Genomic DNA, 13,498 nt, shown 5'->3' on the forward strand with positions numbered 1-13,498 from the left:
GAAATATTGGTACTAATGGTTTATTTTCCTTCTCTTTACACATCAGAAGTTTAGGACCTTATGCCAATGTTGTTCCTCAGATTCTCACACAATGATGTGTTGTCCTATATTCATGCCTTTTGAAGGTATTGTTTTCTTGTACTGGAAAGCTCTTCATTTTTATACTCCTTCTGCATTGAAAATATTTATACAATCACATCAATATTACATTTTCTGAAGTTGATAACTGCACTGTGACTCTATGGGAGAATATTCACATTCTTAGGAAATATATAATGAAAATATTAGAGAAAAAATCATAAGGTGTGAAACTGATGAGTTAAAGGGAGAAAAAGTGATGAAGTCAAAGGGTTATAATGTTAATAGGTGAATATAGCTAAAGGGTATATGAGTGTTAATTGCACCATTATTATTCATGTTACTTTTCTGTAAATTTGAAATTACTGAAAAATAAAGAGTAATGAACAGACTTTCTCAGTTTCTTTGAGTTCCTACTTTCTGCTTGGTGGCAATTTAAATGATGTATCATAGAAATTATGCTCATTTTAATGTGGTTGATCATTACTGTGACAATCCTGTCATCTGCCCACATTTACTGAAGGTTGTGTTGTTCTTCATGGTCCAATCTTGAAGGCATCTAGTGAGTGTTTTACCTCTTTGAGATTGTTAGTAACTTGTGGTAGACTGAATATCTAAGATCATATAAGGTACTGTGGGAAAAATATTAACCCTGTGTGTAAGCTGGATTTAGGGATGTTTCCCTTCATGAGGTGGTATCTGAGATGATATTTCAAATATGTAACTTATTAAACAAATAAGCAGAGGAAGAACACCAAACATTCAATTCTTTATTTCTTCAGCCAACGTTTCTTATGCTATGTTATAATAAAAATAATATCTCCTTGCTAAATGAGTTTAAACTCATAATAAAGCATGGCTACTGTCCCTAAGGAACTTGAATTGTAGGCATAGTTTGTACAAATTGTTGTAGTAAAATACATAGATTATTTTGATGCTCATGTGGAAAGGGCACAGCTCATTAGGACACATCACCTCTACCTTTGACATGCAAATTCAGCCAAACAAGGGGGCTGAGAGAAGACTCTGGAGATGAATTTTGAATGGTGACAAATGTTGTTGTCAGATGAGTACACTAAGCTGGGCAGGGGGGTTGTGCTCAGAGAAATGATGCCATGGAAAAGGTAGAGTATGAGCAAAGGTGAGATGTTTGACAAGCAAGAGATGTAAGTGTTCCAATAGCACTTATTTCCTGCTTCAACTTATAGCCTAGTTTCCTGTCCTTTTGTGACCCAAGGTTTTACAAACAATAGTAAAATGTTCAGACTTGCATTTGAGAAATGTTAAATTGTGGTAATCAATTGGAAAATTCCAATACTGGAGATAAGGAGACCAGGTGAGTGAGGACAATAAACTGAAAGGTGTTGATCTAAGTGGAAAGGACCATGGTTTAACACCAGGAGGGACATGTGGTGGTACTTGTGGTCAGCAGTGCCTTGTTGAACCTGTTATATAAAACCGCACACTTCTGCACGTCTACAAATCTCCAATTGGCTCTGTCAAGTTATGAATTATCAGGTGGTTTCAACAGTACAAATTTCCTTTACCTCTTGACATACTCAATTACTTCATGACTGTAAAATAAGGATTTTTCAGTATTTGGGGAAACAATTTTGGAAAACCAGTTTACATTAATTTTGTTGTAATCAGAATGAATAAAATTTGCACTCTCTAACTTTTAAAAGAAATGAGAGGTACCCCTCGATTTGCTGAACTATGATGATACACACATTTGATGATTCCACTTACAATACCCTAGACATGGGGAACAAAACAACAAAATGCGATCTGGAACGATATTCTTCCAAAGATGACATTTTTGCTCTCTCAAGCAAAGAAAAAATAAAGATAAAAATGTTTTCAGAAGGATGACTTTTTTTAATAAAGTGTTCAAAATACAATTTATTGAGACTTACATTTTTTTTTCCAACGTAGAGTATCTTCCATAGCCTCTACTAATAAGGATTTAAAAAACTGTGCAGCTTGGAAATTCTTATTGAAATTATATATAGTATATAATACTCAGAATTCCTAGACATGGAAGTACAACTTCCCAGTTCCAAAAAGAAAAGAATAAGAGGAAGTGTTTCTGGCACTCAAGTGTGTTGCTGACAGTGCCAAACAAGGAGCTGCGCACTGAAGTAGTTTACAATTTTCACATTTCAGAATGTATTCATGTTTGTGCTCATAATACCACCAATATTTGGCCAGAGATCACTTACACCTCATAAAAAGAGGCTCTCAGGGTTTTTAGATTCTCTAAAGGACATTAAGAACTGTGATTGGACTTCTTCCCAATTTTAGAAGTAAAGCAGCAAAGATTAGGTAGAGAAGCTTGCACTGTTTTTCACAAACATTCTGCTTTTTAAAATTTGTTCAAATGTTTGAAAAAATAGGAGACCCAAATTCATTTTTCTATGCATGACTCAGGAAATGAGGCTTAATAAAATTAGATGCATATAAAATCACATTTAACATAATTTTGATTGCCTGTTTTTCTTCTTTCCACACTCCCTCAGAATATTTACATTGACAACAACTGACACAAACAGCAGATATTGTCATCATTTTCCTGGTTTTCATGACACTATTCCCTTCCTACTCATTTACTCTTCTCAGGGCTGACCTCATGGGAATGTGGCCTGTGTGCTTGCATGGGGCCTCACACTCAGAAAGACACTTTGCTTGGTTTAATACTCTGTTGTTGAAATCTCAAAATTCTCAATAATTTTATCTTTGAGTATGCATGTGAGCAGGGGAGCTAGACTAGATGGCAGCATTAGAATGCAATTTTGGTCCAGCAATAGCATCTGCACTTGTGGGCTCAGGAAGCATGTACATGGAGCAATTGACCTGGCCTCCCAATGTGCACACAGACATCTGTGTTCAAAGCTTGAAAGGATCCAAAGGGATTGTCTGGGTTGGGACCTGGAACTAAATGGGTGGTAGTGATGTCAACAGCAGCTGCAGATGGAGCATCAATGGTAGAAGTAGCCACTGCACAGAAGGGAGGAGGATCTCTGCCTGCCAGGAACAATGACCCATGATGGGAGCAAGGTCTGACTTGTCCATCCATCCCAGAGACCATCCTTATGTCATTAGCAAAATTATTAAAACCATTTCCTGTTTCTTATACAAAGTCCACAAATTACCATAAATTTGAGAGGAATCATTAAAATGCCATATATTAAATTTACATTTAAAATTAAACTCAGATTTACAAGAAATTGATTTATATTGAAATTGATAGGTTGAAATCTACTCATAATAGAAATCTTTTCAGAAAAAACTTCTCCTTGAATTATCAGTTTTACATATATTTACAAGGTAGTTTTGTCCAGATATGAGTGATTTTCCTCTGGTCTAGATTAATTTTACTACTTGAACTCTATGCATAACATATTTTTACTTACTATATATGATTAGTGAACTTATAACCAGGTCCTGGGTACATAAGCGAAAAACCCTGTCTACATTTTCACAGTGCATATTCTTTGAATCACTCTTCTCAGGGCCCCCATCTCCTCTTTGTTTCTCAGGCTGTAGATGATGGGGTTGAGCATTGGGGTCACGATGGTATAGAAGACAGCCAGAATCTTGTCCTCCGTTGGAGATTGGAGGGACCTTGGGCATAATAATTGTAAACAAAGGGAGCATAATAGAAAGTCACCACAGTCAGGTGGATGTTTCAGGTGGAATAGACCTTCTTCCTCCTTTCTGCTGAGTGCATGAGGTGGACAGCAAGGAGAACGTGGCCATAGGAACATGCAGTGCCAATAAAAGGAAACACAAGAAAGAGGGTGGTGCTCATAAACACTGTGTACTCATAAACCCAGGCATCCATGCAGAGCAGAGTCAACATGGCTGGGACATCACAGAAGAAATGGTCGATGGCTCTGAATAGACAATAGGGGATATGGAAGACATATGTGGTGTGGGCACAGGCATTGATAGAGCCCATTATCCAAGATTCTATTATCATCATCACACACACTCTTTGGCTTATATGAATCGAATAGTGGAGAGGAAAGCAAATAACCACATAACAATTATAGGCCATAGATGTCAAGAGCAGTGCTTCTGCAATTGCTAAAGTCAAGAAGAGGAAGCTATGAATCCCACATCCAATGAAGGAGATAGACTTGTTTCCAAACAGAAAATTGGAAGCCACTTTGGGGACAATGGTGGAGATGTAGTTCAGGTCCATGAGGGAGAGCTGACTAATTAAGAAATACATAGGAGTGTGGAGATGACTGTCTAGGAGGATGAGAAGGATCTCAGACAAGTTGCCAAGCAGAACCATTAGGAAAATGAGAACAATGAGAATGAAGAGGACCAGGCCAGTTATTGATGGTGGAAACAACCCCAATGAGTGAAATCAGTGGATGTTTGATTATAATTTTCCATGGGGCATTGACATGTTTTTTCCTAGAGGGAAACACAAGAGTAAGTTAAGTGTAAAACTATAAGCTATTAACTTTCTAAGCTTAAAAAACTATAATTTTTAACTTATTATTGTAGTCAGACAGTGTATTATTTAAAATTTTACATCTCTTAAATGAAGAACAGAACTTATCTATTTTGGAAAAAAGAATACTTGTTTTCTAACCCAGAGATTAAAATTTGAATATGCAAACATTTGTTGCCAAAGAGTTTTCCAAGAAATCTTTAAAATTATTTCAAAAACATTTCAATTATTACTTTATTAGGATAAGTATGTTTTAGTGCCCTACACAGACCCACATATCAGCAAAATCGGACATTGTATTCAAAACATAAGCATAGAAAATCTATGTAAATGTATACATTGTAGAGTTCTAGTAGCAATAATTTTTATGACCCTTAAAGGATGATTTTTCTATCATATTTAAGCCCTAAAATTTACCTTCTAAAACTACAGTAGCCTATCAGCTCATGTTGAGGAGTTGCATTTCTTTCTTAAGTCTACTTGACAAAGTAGAGGCAAATCAAGTTTTCCTGAAGTCAGGTATTATCATTTGTTTCATTTGTTCTGAAATGTAGCATGAATCCTTATTGTCCAGTTCCACTTACACAAAGTCATCCTCTTCTGCCTCCTCATTTAGGTTCTAAATGCTGCAGTTAAAGAACACCCTTTACTGGAACATCTATACACACATTCATTGTAGCTCTCACGACTCTGCTCAAGCTCTTCCAAATAGCATGTTCTCTGTTTCTTTGCTTCTCTAACATGTATATAACATTACACATTGATTTATTAAACTTTGTCTTACTCATTCATTTTTCCCATTTGTTTACTTGTATTTAATATTGTTTCCAACTCTAGATAAGTGTGTGAATTTAAGACCATATATTTGCCATCTCTCCCTCTTAAAACTCAATTCTTATGATACTAAAGAAATAGATATGTTATAAATTAAAAGACAGTAAGTGAGCAAAAGACAGTGATAGATGAAATAATTCAGGATGATTGAAATAAGGAATTTGGATAGAGAAATGGTCAATTACTTAAATGGAAAACAGGAAATGGCACCTTGAGAGTCTTCTTCATGGAAGTAGGAGGAGGAATTATCAAGAGACATTCTAAGTGAAGAAGGTCCACACAGTATGTGATGTTGTAGTCTTAAACATTATTTTAAAGCCCAATGTTACCAGACTTTTAAGGAAGTTCCCAACATGAAAGAAGAAGATGCACAAATGTGCATACATACACACACAAACCCACATACCTATTCACACACAATCTGCATAAATATAAAGTGAGTTGTATATAGTTGGGAAGATGCAGAAAGAGAGTGCATTTTTTAGGAAATAAGATTGCTAAATTCAAAGAAGTATGAGACATTATTAATCCACCATATAAATATTATTAGATATATAAAAAGGAGTGCCATGGAACAAGAAAGTCTTTTGCTAATTAAAAAACATAATAATTGATTTTAAAAATTAAGTGAAACTTTCAAAGGCAAAGTGAAAAAAAATCTACCAGAAGTAAAAGAAAACAACAACAGCAGCATAAAAAATTGCCATTTTGAAAGCTTAAGAGAACTAGAGAATTAATATAGGGAAACAAATCTATGCTTATTGTCATTCCTAGAAATGCATGTAACAAAATAATAATGGAGTTAATATTATCAAAGGAAAACATTTTTTGGAATTGATATATATATATGATCTGTCATATTCAACAGCATGTACAGAATATAGAAAAGTAAATAAGAAATATTTTATTGAAAGATATTTTCTTGAAAGTTATAAATATCTTTGTGGAAACATTTTCTGAAAATTCTCAATATTGCCAATACATTTGTGGCCCTACAAGCACCTTGACAGAGAAAATAGCAATAATAATGAAAGGAACTATATATGGAGTAGTAACCAAAATATTATAAAGTTTTAAAATAATTTATACTTTTGTATTTTAGAAATATATACTAGAAGATGGGACAATGCTCTCAACTTTGCCACCCCAGGTACAAAATGAGATGTAACTATGTTGAAAGGATGAGAAAAGGGAAAAAGAACTGGAGGTGGTGGTATGTGGAGAAGGAAAGTCTCCATCCACAGTGGTTGAGGTGATGAGTCAAAAGAGGATATATGATGTTTATTAATTATTAGAAGATAAGTATATTGGCAGAAAATACATGGAAATAGAGGATAAAAGTGGTAAAGCAATATGAATTATTTGCCTTGGGGATCTGGAGTAGTGGGTTACGGGAACATAGTTTTACTCTGCGGCTGCCGAAATCATATTCTTGCATTCCTTGAAAAAGATACTAAAGTGATGTAAAATTGATGTCACAGTTCCAAATTTACCTCACAACTAAAGTTATACTCAATTGTGAAAGACTGAAATCTTTTCCTCTAAGATCAAGAACAAGTAAAGATGCCCACTTTTGTCACTTCTAATCAACATAGTACCGATGGATTAAATAGAACAGTTAGACAAGAAATCAAACAAAAAGACATGCAAATTGGTAGAAAGAAGTAAAATTATCCTGGTTCAAAAACAACAGAATCTTATATGGAGAAAATTCTAAAAAGTCCACAAAAAAGTCTGTTGAAATAATAAATTCAGCAAAGTTGCAAGGTATGAAATCAGTTCTGTTTCTAAACATTAATAATGTAAGATCTTAAGAAGAATTTAAGAAAACAATTGCATTTACAATGTCATCAAAAAGAACAAAATACTTACGAATAAACTTAACAAGGGAGGCAAAAAAATTTGTGCACTGAAATTCACAAAACATTGCTTAAAGAAATTGAAGAAGAGATAAATAAATAGAAAAACATCCTCTGTTAATGGATTGGAAAACTTAATACTATTAAGATAACAATACTACCATAAACAAACTTCAGATTCAAGGAAATGCCTATCATAATCCCAATCAGGTTTTTTGCAGAAATGGACAAATACATCCTAAAATACATATGGAAGCTCAAGGTAACCAAATAGACAAACAGTCTTATAAGAGAATTGGAAAACTCACTCTTTCCGATTCAAAACTTACTACAAAACTACGTTAACAAAAAGAGTGTAGTATTGGCATAAAGACAAATAAACCAATAAAATAGAGATACCAGAAGAAACTCTTTCACATATGTGGTCAAATAACTTTTGACAAGGGTCTGAAAACCATCCAATGGGGGTGTCTTTTCAACAAACATTGGTGAGGAAACTTAATATCTACATGCAAATAATGAAATTATACCATTACTTGACATCATACACATAAATTCACTTAAATGGTTCCAAGAGCAAAATATAGAGTTAAAATCTCGTAAATTTTAATATAAAACCTAGGGGAAACATTTCATGACATTGAGTTTAGTTATGCTTTACTAGATATGACACAAAAACATGTGTAACAATAAAAATAAGGATAATTGAACTTCATCAAAATTATACTTTATATCAGAAGAGATTAGTAAACACTTAATTATAACAAGTCTGGAGAGAAAGACGGCATCAAATACAACTGTAACCATCTTAACTTGGTAAGAAACCTACAACACAAAAAGAGATAACTTATGACAAGAAAAACAGAAGGAGAAGAGAAAAGGACAGAACCTACAAAGGTCAATGCAGAAAAAATGCTATAAGCATGAAAAAACTGTCTCATTTATAACATCTTTTATGAAAACCTTATGGTAACTATAAAATAAAAAATTAGAGCAGAGTCACAAAACATAAAAAAGAGGAACCTGAGAAACACATCACATAAAACCACCAAAGTGAAATGGTAGACAGAAATACAAAGGAAAATGAATGAATAGAAATATATAAAAGCCGGAAAATAAAAGATAAATGACACTATTAAGCCCACATATATCCATAATCACTCTAAATGTAAATGGATTAAATTTACCAATCAAAAGACAGAGAGGATTGGATGGACTAAAATATAAGAGCCAACAATATGCCACCTCCAGCAAACGTATCTCAGCTAGACAGGCAAATACAAGCTCACAGTGAAGGGATAAAAGGTGATACCACAGGAAATGGCAACCAAAAGAAAACAAGTGTAGCCATACTTGTATCAGACAAAATAAACTTCAAGACAAAAGATAGAAAGAAATTAAAATGGACATTAAACAATGATAAAAAAAGACATTCCACAAAAATGACATAACATTTATTAATATATGTGCACCTAACATAGGAGCAGAAAATATATAAAGCAACTAAACAGAACTAAAGGGAAAAATTCACAGCAACACTATAATAGTAGGGGACATTAGCATCCCAGTTACATCAATGGATAGATTGTCTAGTTAGAAAGTCAACTAGAAAACACTGGCCTTAAATGAAACACTAGACTGGATCAACGTAATAAATACCTATGGAATATTCCATCCAAAAGCAACAGATACATATTCTTCTCAAGCACACATGGAACATTCTCAAAGATACACTGTATGTTGGGAAAAAAAACAAGTCTCAATAAATTCAAGAAGATTGATATTGTAAGATTGTTTACTGATCACAATGATACGAAACAAGAAATCAACTACAAGAAGAAAGAAAAGTTACAAATATGTGGAGATTAAAAATACAATACTGAACAACCATTGGATGAATGAAGAAATCAGAGGAGAAGTTACAAAACACTTGTAGACAAAAAATGAAAATATAGCATATCAAAACTTATGGGATGCAGCAAAAGCAGTACTAAAAGGGAAGTACAGAGAAATGCGGGACTACCTGAAGAAACAAGAAAAATCTCCAATAACAATCTAACATAGCTAATTACCTAAAATAACTAGAAAAGAAGAACAAACGAAGCCAAAAGTCAGTAGAAGGAAGAAAATAATAAAAATCAGATCAGAAATTAATGAAATATACACTAAAAAGACAATAGAAGTGCTTAATCAAACTAAAAGCTCATTCATTGCAAAGGGAAACAAAACTGACAAACCTTTATCTACACTCACAAAGTAAAAGAGAAAGAAGGCTGAAATAAAATCAGAAATAAAAGAGGAGAAATTACCATAAATACCACAATAATGCAAAGGAATATAAGAGAATATTATGAAAAACTATCCACCAACAAAGTGAATAACCTGTAAGAAGTAGGTAAATAGTTAGGATCATACAAACTCCCAAAACTGAATCAAGAAGAAATAGAGAATATGAATAGGCCAATCACAAGTGAACATATTGAAACTATAATAAAAAACCTCCCAAAGTATAAAACTCCAGGATGAGGTGAATTCTGCCATATATTCAAAGAAGATTTAATAGTCATCCTTCTCAAAATATTGCAACAATTGAACACGATGGAACACTTTCAAACTCATTTTATGAGGCCAACATTATCCTGATACCAAAACCAGACAAGGACAACACAAAACAGGAAAATTACAGGCCAATATCACTGATGAACATAGATGCAAAAATCCTAAACAAAATATTAGCAAATCCAATACTATCATACATTAAAAGGATCTTACACCACGATCAAGTAGGATTTATTCCAGGGACACAGGGATAGTTCAACATCTACAAGTTAATCAATGTGATACATCTCATTAATAAAATGAGAATAGAAATCACATGATCATCTCAATAGACAGAAAGAACATTTGACAGAATTCAGCATTCACTTAAGATAAAAACTCTGAATGACATGGCTATACAAGGAAAGTAATTTAATATAATTAAGGCCATATATGACAAACCCACTGCCCATATACTCAATGGTGAAAAAATGAAAGCCATACCTTTAAGAACAGTAAAAAGTCAAGGATGCCCTCCCTTGTCACTCTTATTCAATATAGAATTTGAAGTCCTAGCCATAGCAATTAAACAAGAAAAGGAAATAAAATGGATCCAACCTGGAAAGAAAGAAATAAAGCAGTCACTATTGAAGATAACATGATTTTATATAGAAAACCATAAGCAATATACAAAAAAGATTAGAAATTAACAAATAAAGTTGCAAGGTACAAAATCAACCTGTAAATATCAGTCGTGTTTCTATACACTGATAAGAAACTAGCAGGAAGAGAGATCAAGAATGCAATCTCATTTACACTTATAACAAAATGAATAAAATAACTCAGAATAAATTCAGCCAAGGAGATGAAAGACCTATGCACTGAAAAACATAAGACATTATGGAAAGAAATCAAAGAAGATATATAGAAATGGAAAGATATTCCCTGCTCTTGGATTGGAACAATTAACAAGGTTAAAATGCCCATATTTCTTAAAGCAATCTACATATTGACTTCAATACCATCAGAACCCAAAGACATTTTTCACAGTAGAGTAAAGAATCCTAAAATTCATATGAAACAGCAAAAAAAATCTTGAATATCCGAAACAATCCTGAGGGAAAAGAACCAAGCTAGAGGTAGCACACTCCCTGAATTCAAAATATACTTCCAAGCTATAGTCATCAAAACAGCACGATTTTGGGGGGTGGGGGGAACAAGCACATAGATTGATGGAACAGAATTCAAAGCTCAGAAATAAAACCAAACAACTGTGAACAGCTAATCTTTGACAAAGGAGCCAAGAACATACCATGGATAACAGACAGTCTCGTCAATAAATGGTGTTAGGAAAGTTGGACAGCCACGTGAAAAAGAATGAATGTACACTATTATCTTAGAATATACATCAAAATTATCTCAAAATGGATTAAAGCCTTTAATGTAAGACATGAAACCATAAAACCCCTAGAAGAAAACATAAGCAATATGCTGTTTGACGTTGGTCTTTTTGTGTGTGTATAAGGAAGTGTGGCCCTGAGCTAACATCTGTTGCCAATCTTCCTTTACTTTATGTGGGGTGCCCCGAGAGCATGGCTTGATGAGTGGTGCTATGTCCACACCCAGGATCCGAACCTGCTAACCCCCAGGCTGCGGAAGTGCAATATGTGAAGTTAGCCACTACACCACAGCACTGGCCCCTGACATTGGTCTCAGCAGAGTCTTTTTGAATACAACAACTGGTGCAGCCACTATGGGAAGCAGTATGGAGTATCCTCAGAAAATTAAGAATAGATCTACCATACGATCCAGCTATCCCACTGCTGGGTATTTATCCAGAGAACTTGAACATGCAAAGGCCTAAAGATACTTGCACCCCTATGTTCATTGCAGCATTATACACAATAGCCAAGACATAGATTCAACCTAGGTGCCCATCAAGGGTCGAATGGATAAAGAAGATGTGGTATTTATACACAGTGGAATACTACTCACCCATAAGAAATGACGAAATCCAGCCATTTGTGACAATATGGATGGCCCTTGAGGGTATTATGCTGAATGAAATAAGTCAGAGGGAGAAAGTCAAATACTGTATGATCTCACTCATAAGTAGAAGATAAAAACAACTACAAACAAACACATAGCATTGGAAATTGGATTGGTGGCTACCATAGGGCGAGGGGGAGGAGGGCAAAAGGGGTGATTAGGCTCACATGTGAAGGGATGAACTATAATTAGTTATTGGGTGGTGAACATGATGTAATCTACACAGAATTCAAAATATATTATGATGTACATCCGAAAATAAATAAATTAATTTTTAAAAAGATGATTGGTATTATTAAAATATTAAATTTATTGATATTGCTTTCATTTTAATATGTGATCCATCCTGGAGAATGTTCTCTTTGCATTTGAAAAGAATGTGCATTCTGTGATTTTTTGAATGGAATGTTCTGTACATATCTAAGTCCATCTATCTAACGTGTTGTTTAAGCCCAATGTTTCCTTATAGATCTTCTGTTCAGATGATCTATCCATTGATTTAAGTGGAATGTTAAAGTCCCTCACTATTATTCTTACTATTTCTCCTTTTACGTCTGTTAATAATTGCTTTATATATTTAGGTGCTGCTATGTTGGGTGCATATATGTTTATAAGTGTTATATCTTCTTGTTGGATTTTTTCCTTTATCATTATGTATTGCCCTTCTTTGTCTGTTGTTATATTTTTTGTTTTAAAGTCTCTTTAGTCTGCTATAAGTATTGCCACCTCAGTTTTCTTTTCTTTAGCATTTTCATAATGTTTCTTTTGCCATTTCTTCACTTTCTGTTTGAGAGTGTTTTTAGGTTTGAAGTGTGTCTTTTATATGCAGCATATACATGGGTCTTGATTTTTTTATCCATTCAGTCACCTTATGTCTTTTTTGGGAGTATTTATCCCATTTACATTTAAAATAGTTATTGTTAAGTGTATGCTTCTTCTCATTTTATTACATTTTTTTTCTGAGTGTTGTAGTAGTTCTCTGTTCCTTTCTTCTCCTCTTGCTCTCTTCCCTTGTGATTTGATGGATGTCTTTCATATTACATTTGGGTTCTTTCTCAATGTTTTAGTATTTATCATAAGTTTCTGGATTGTGACTATGATGAGGCTCATACAAAATAACCTATGAAAATAGCAATCTATATTGATAGACTCTTAAGATAGGGCTATTATGAAAAACTCTGCATTCTTACACCCCTCCCCCAATATTTTATGTTTTTGATGTCGTATTTAACCCCTTTTGTTTGTGTATTTATTCCTTACACTCTTATCATGGAAATAGATAATTTTAGTAATTTTTTCTTTTGATCTTCATATTAGCTTTATAGGTGGTTGAACTACTACCTTTAGTGTGTATTTGCCTTTACTAGTGATTTTTTTTCCTTTGATAATTTTCTTATTCCTATTTGTCATCTTTTGTTTTTCACTTGAAAAAATTCCTTTAGCATTTCGTGTAAAGGTGGTTTAGTGGTGACAAACTCCTCTAGGTTTTCCTTCTCTGGAAAACTCTTTATGTCTCCTTCAGTTTTGAAAGATAAATTTATTCGGTATAGTGTTCTTGGTTGTAGGTTTTCTCCTTTCAGCACTTTCAATATACTGTGCCAGTCCCTTCTAGCCTCTAAATTTACTACTGAGAAGTCAGCTTATAGACTTATGGGGATGCCTTTGTATGTAT

General features: G+C 33.8%; 1 pseudogene; it reads right to left on the bottom strand.

The window, feature by feature from the left end:
• Positions 1 to 3,548: 3,548 nt before the first annotated feature.
• On the bottom strand, positions 3,549 to 4,485 carry LOC138924534 (olfactory receptor 2L5-like; annotated as a pseudogene).
• Between the last annotated feature and the right edge of the window lie 9,013 nt (positions 4,486 to 13,498).

This window comes from Equus caballus, chromosome 6 (genome assembly GCF_041296265.1).
Source record: "Equus caballus isolate H_3958 breed thoroughbred chromosome 6, TB-T2T, whole genome shotgun sequence".
Taxonomy (NCBI): Eukaryota; Metazoa; Chordata; class Mammalia; order Perissodactyla; family Equidae; genus Equus; species Equus caballus.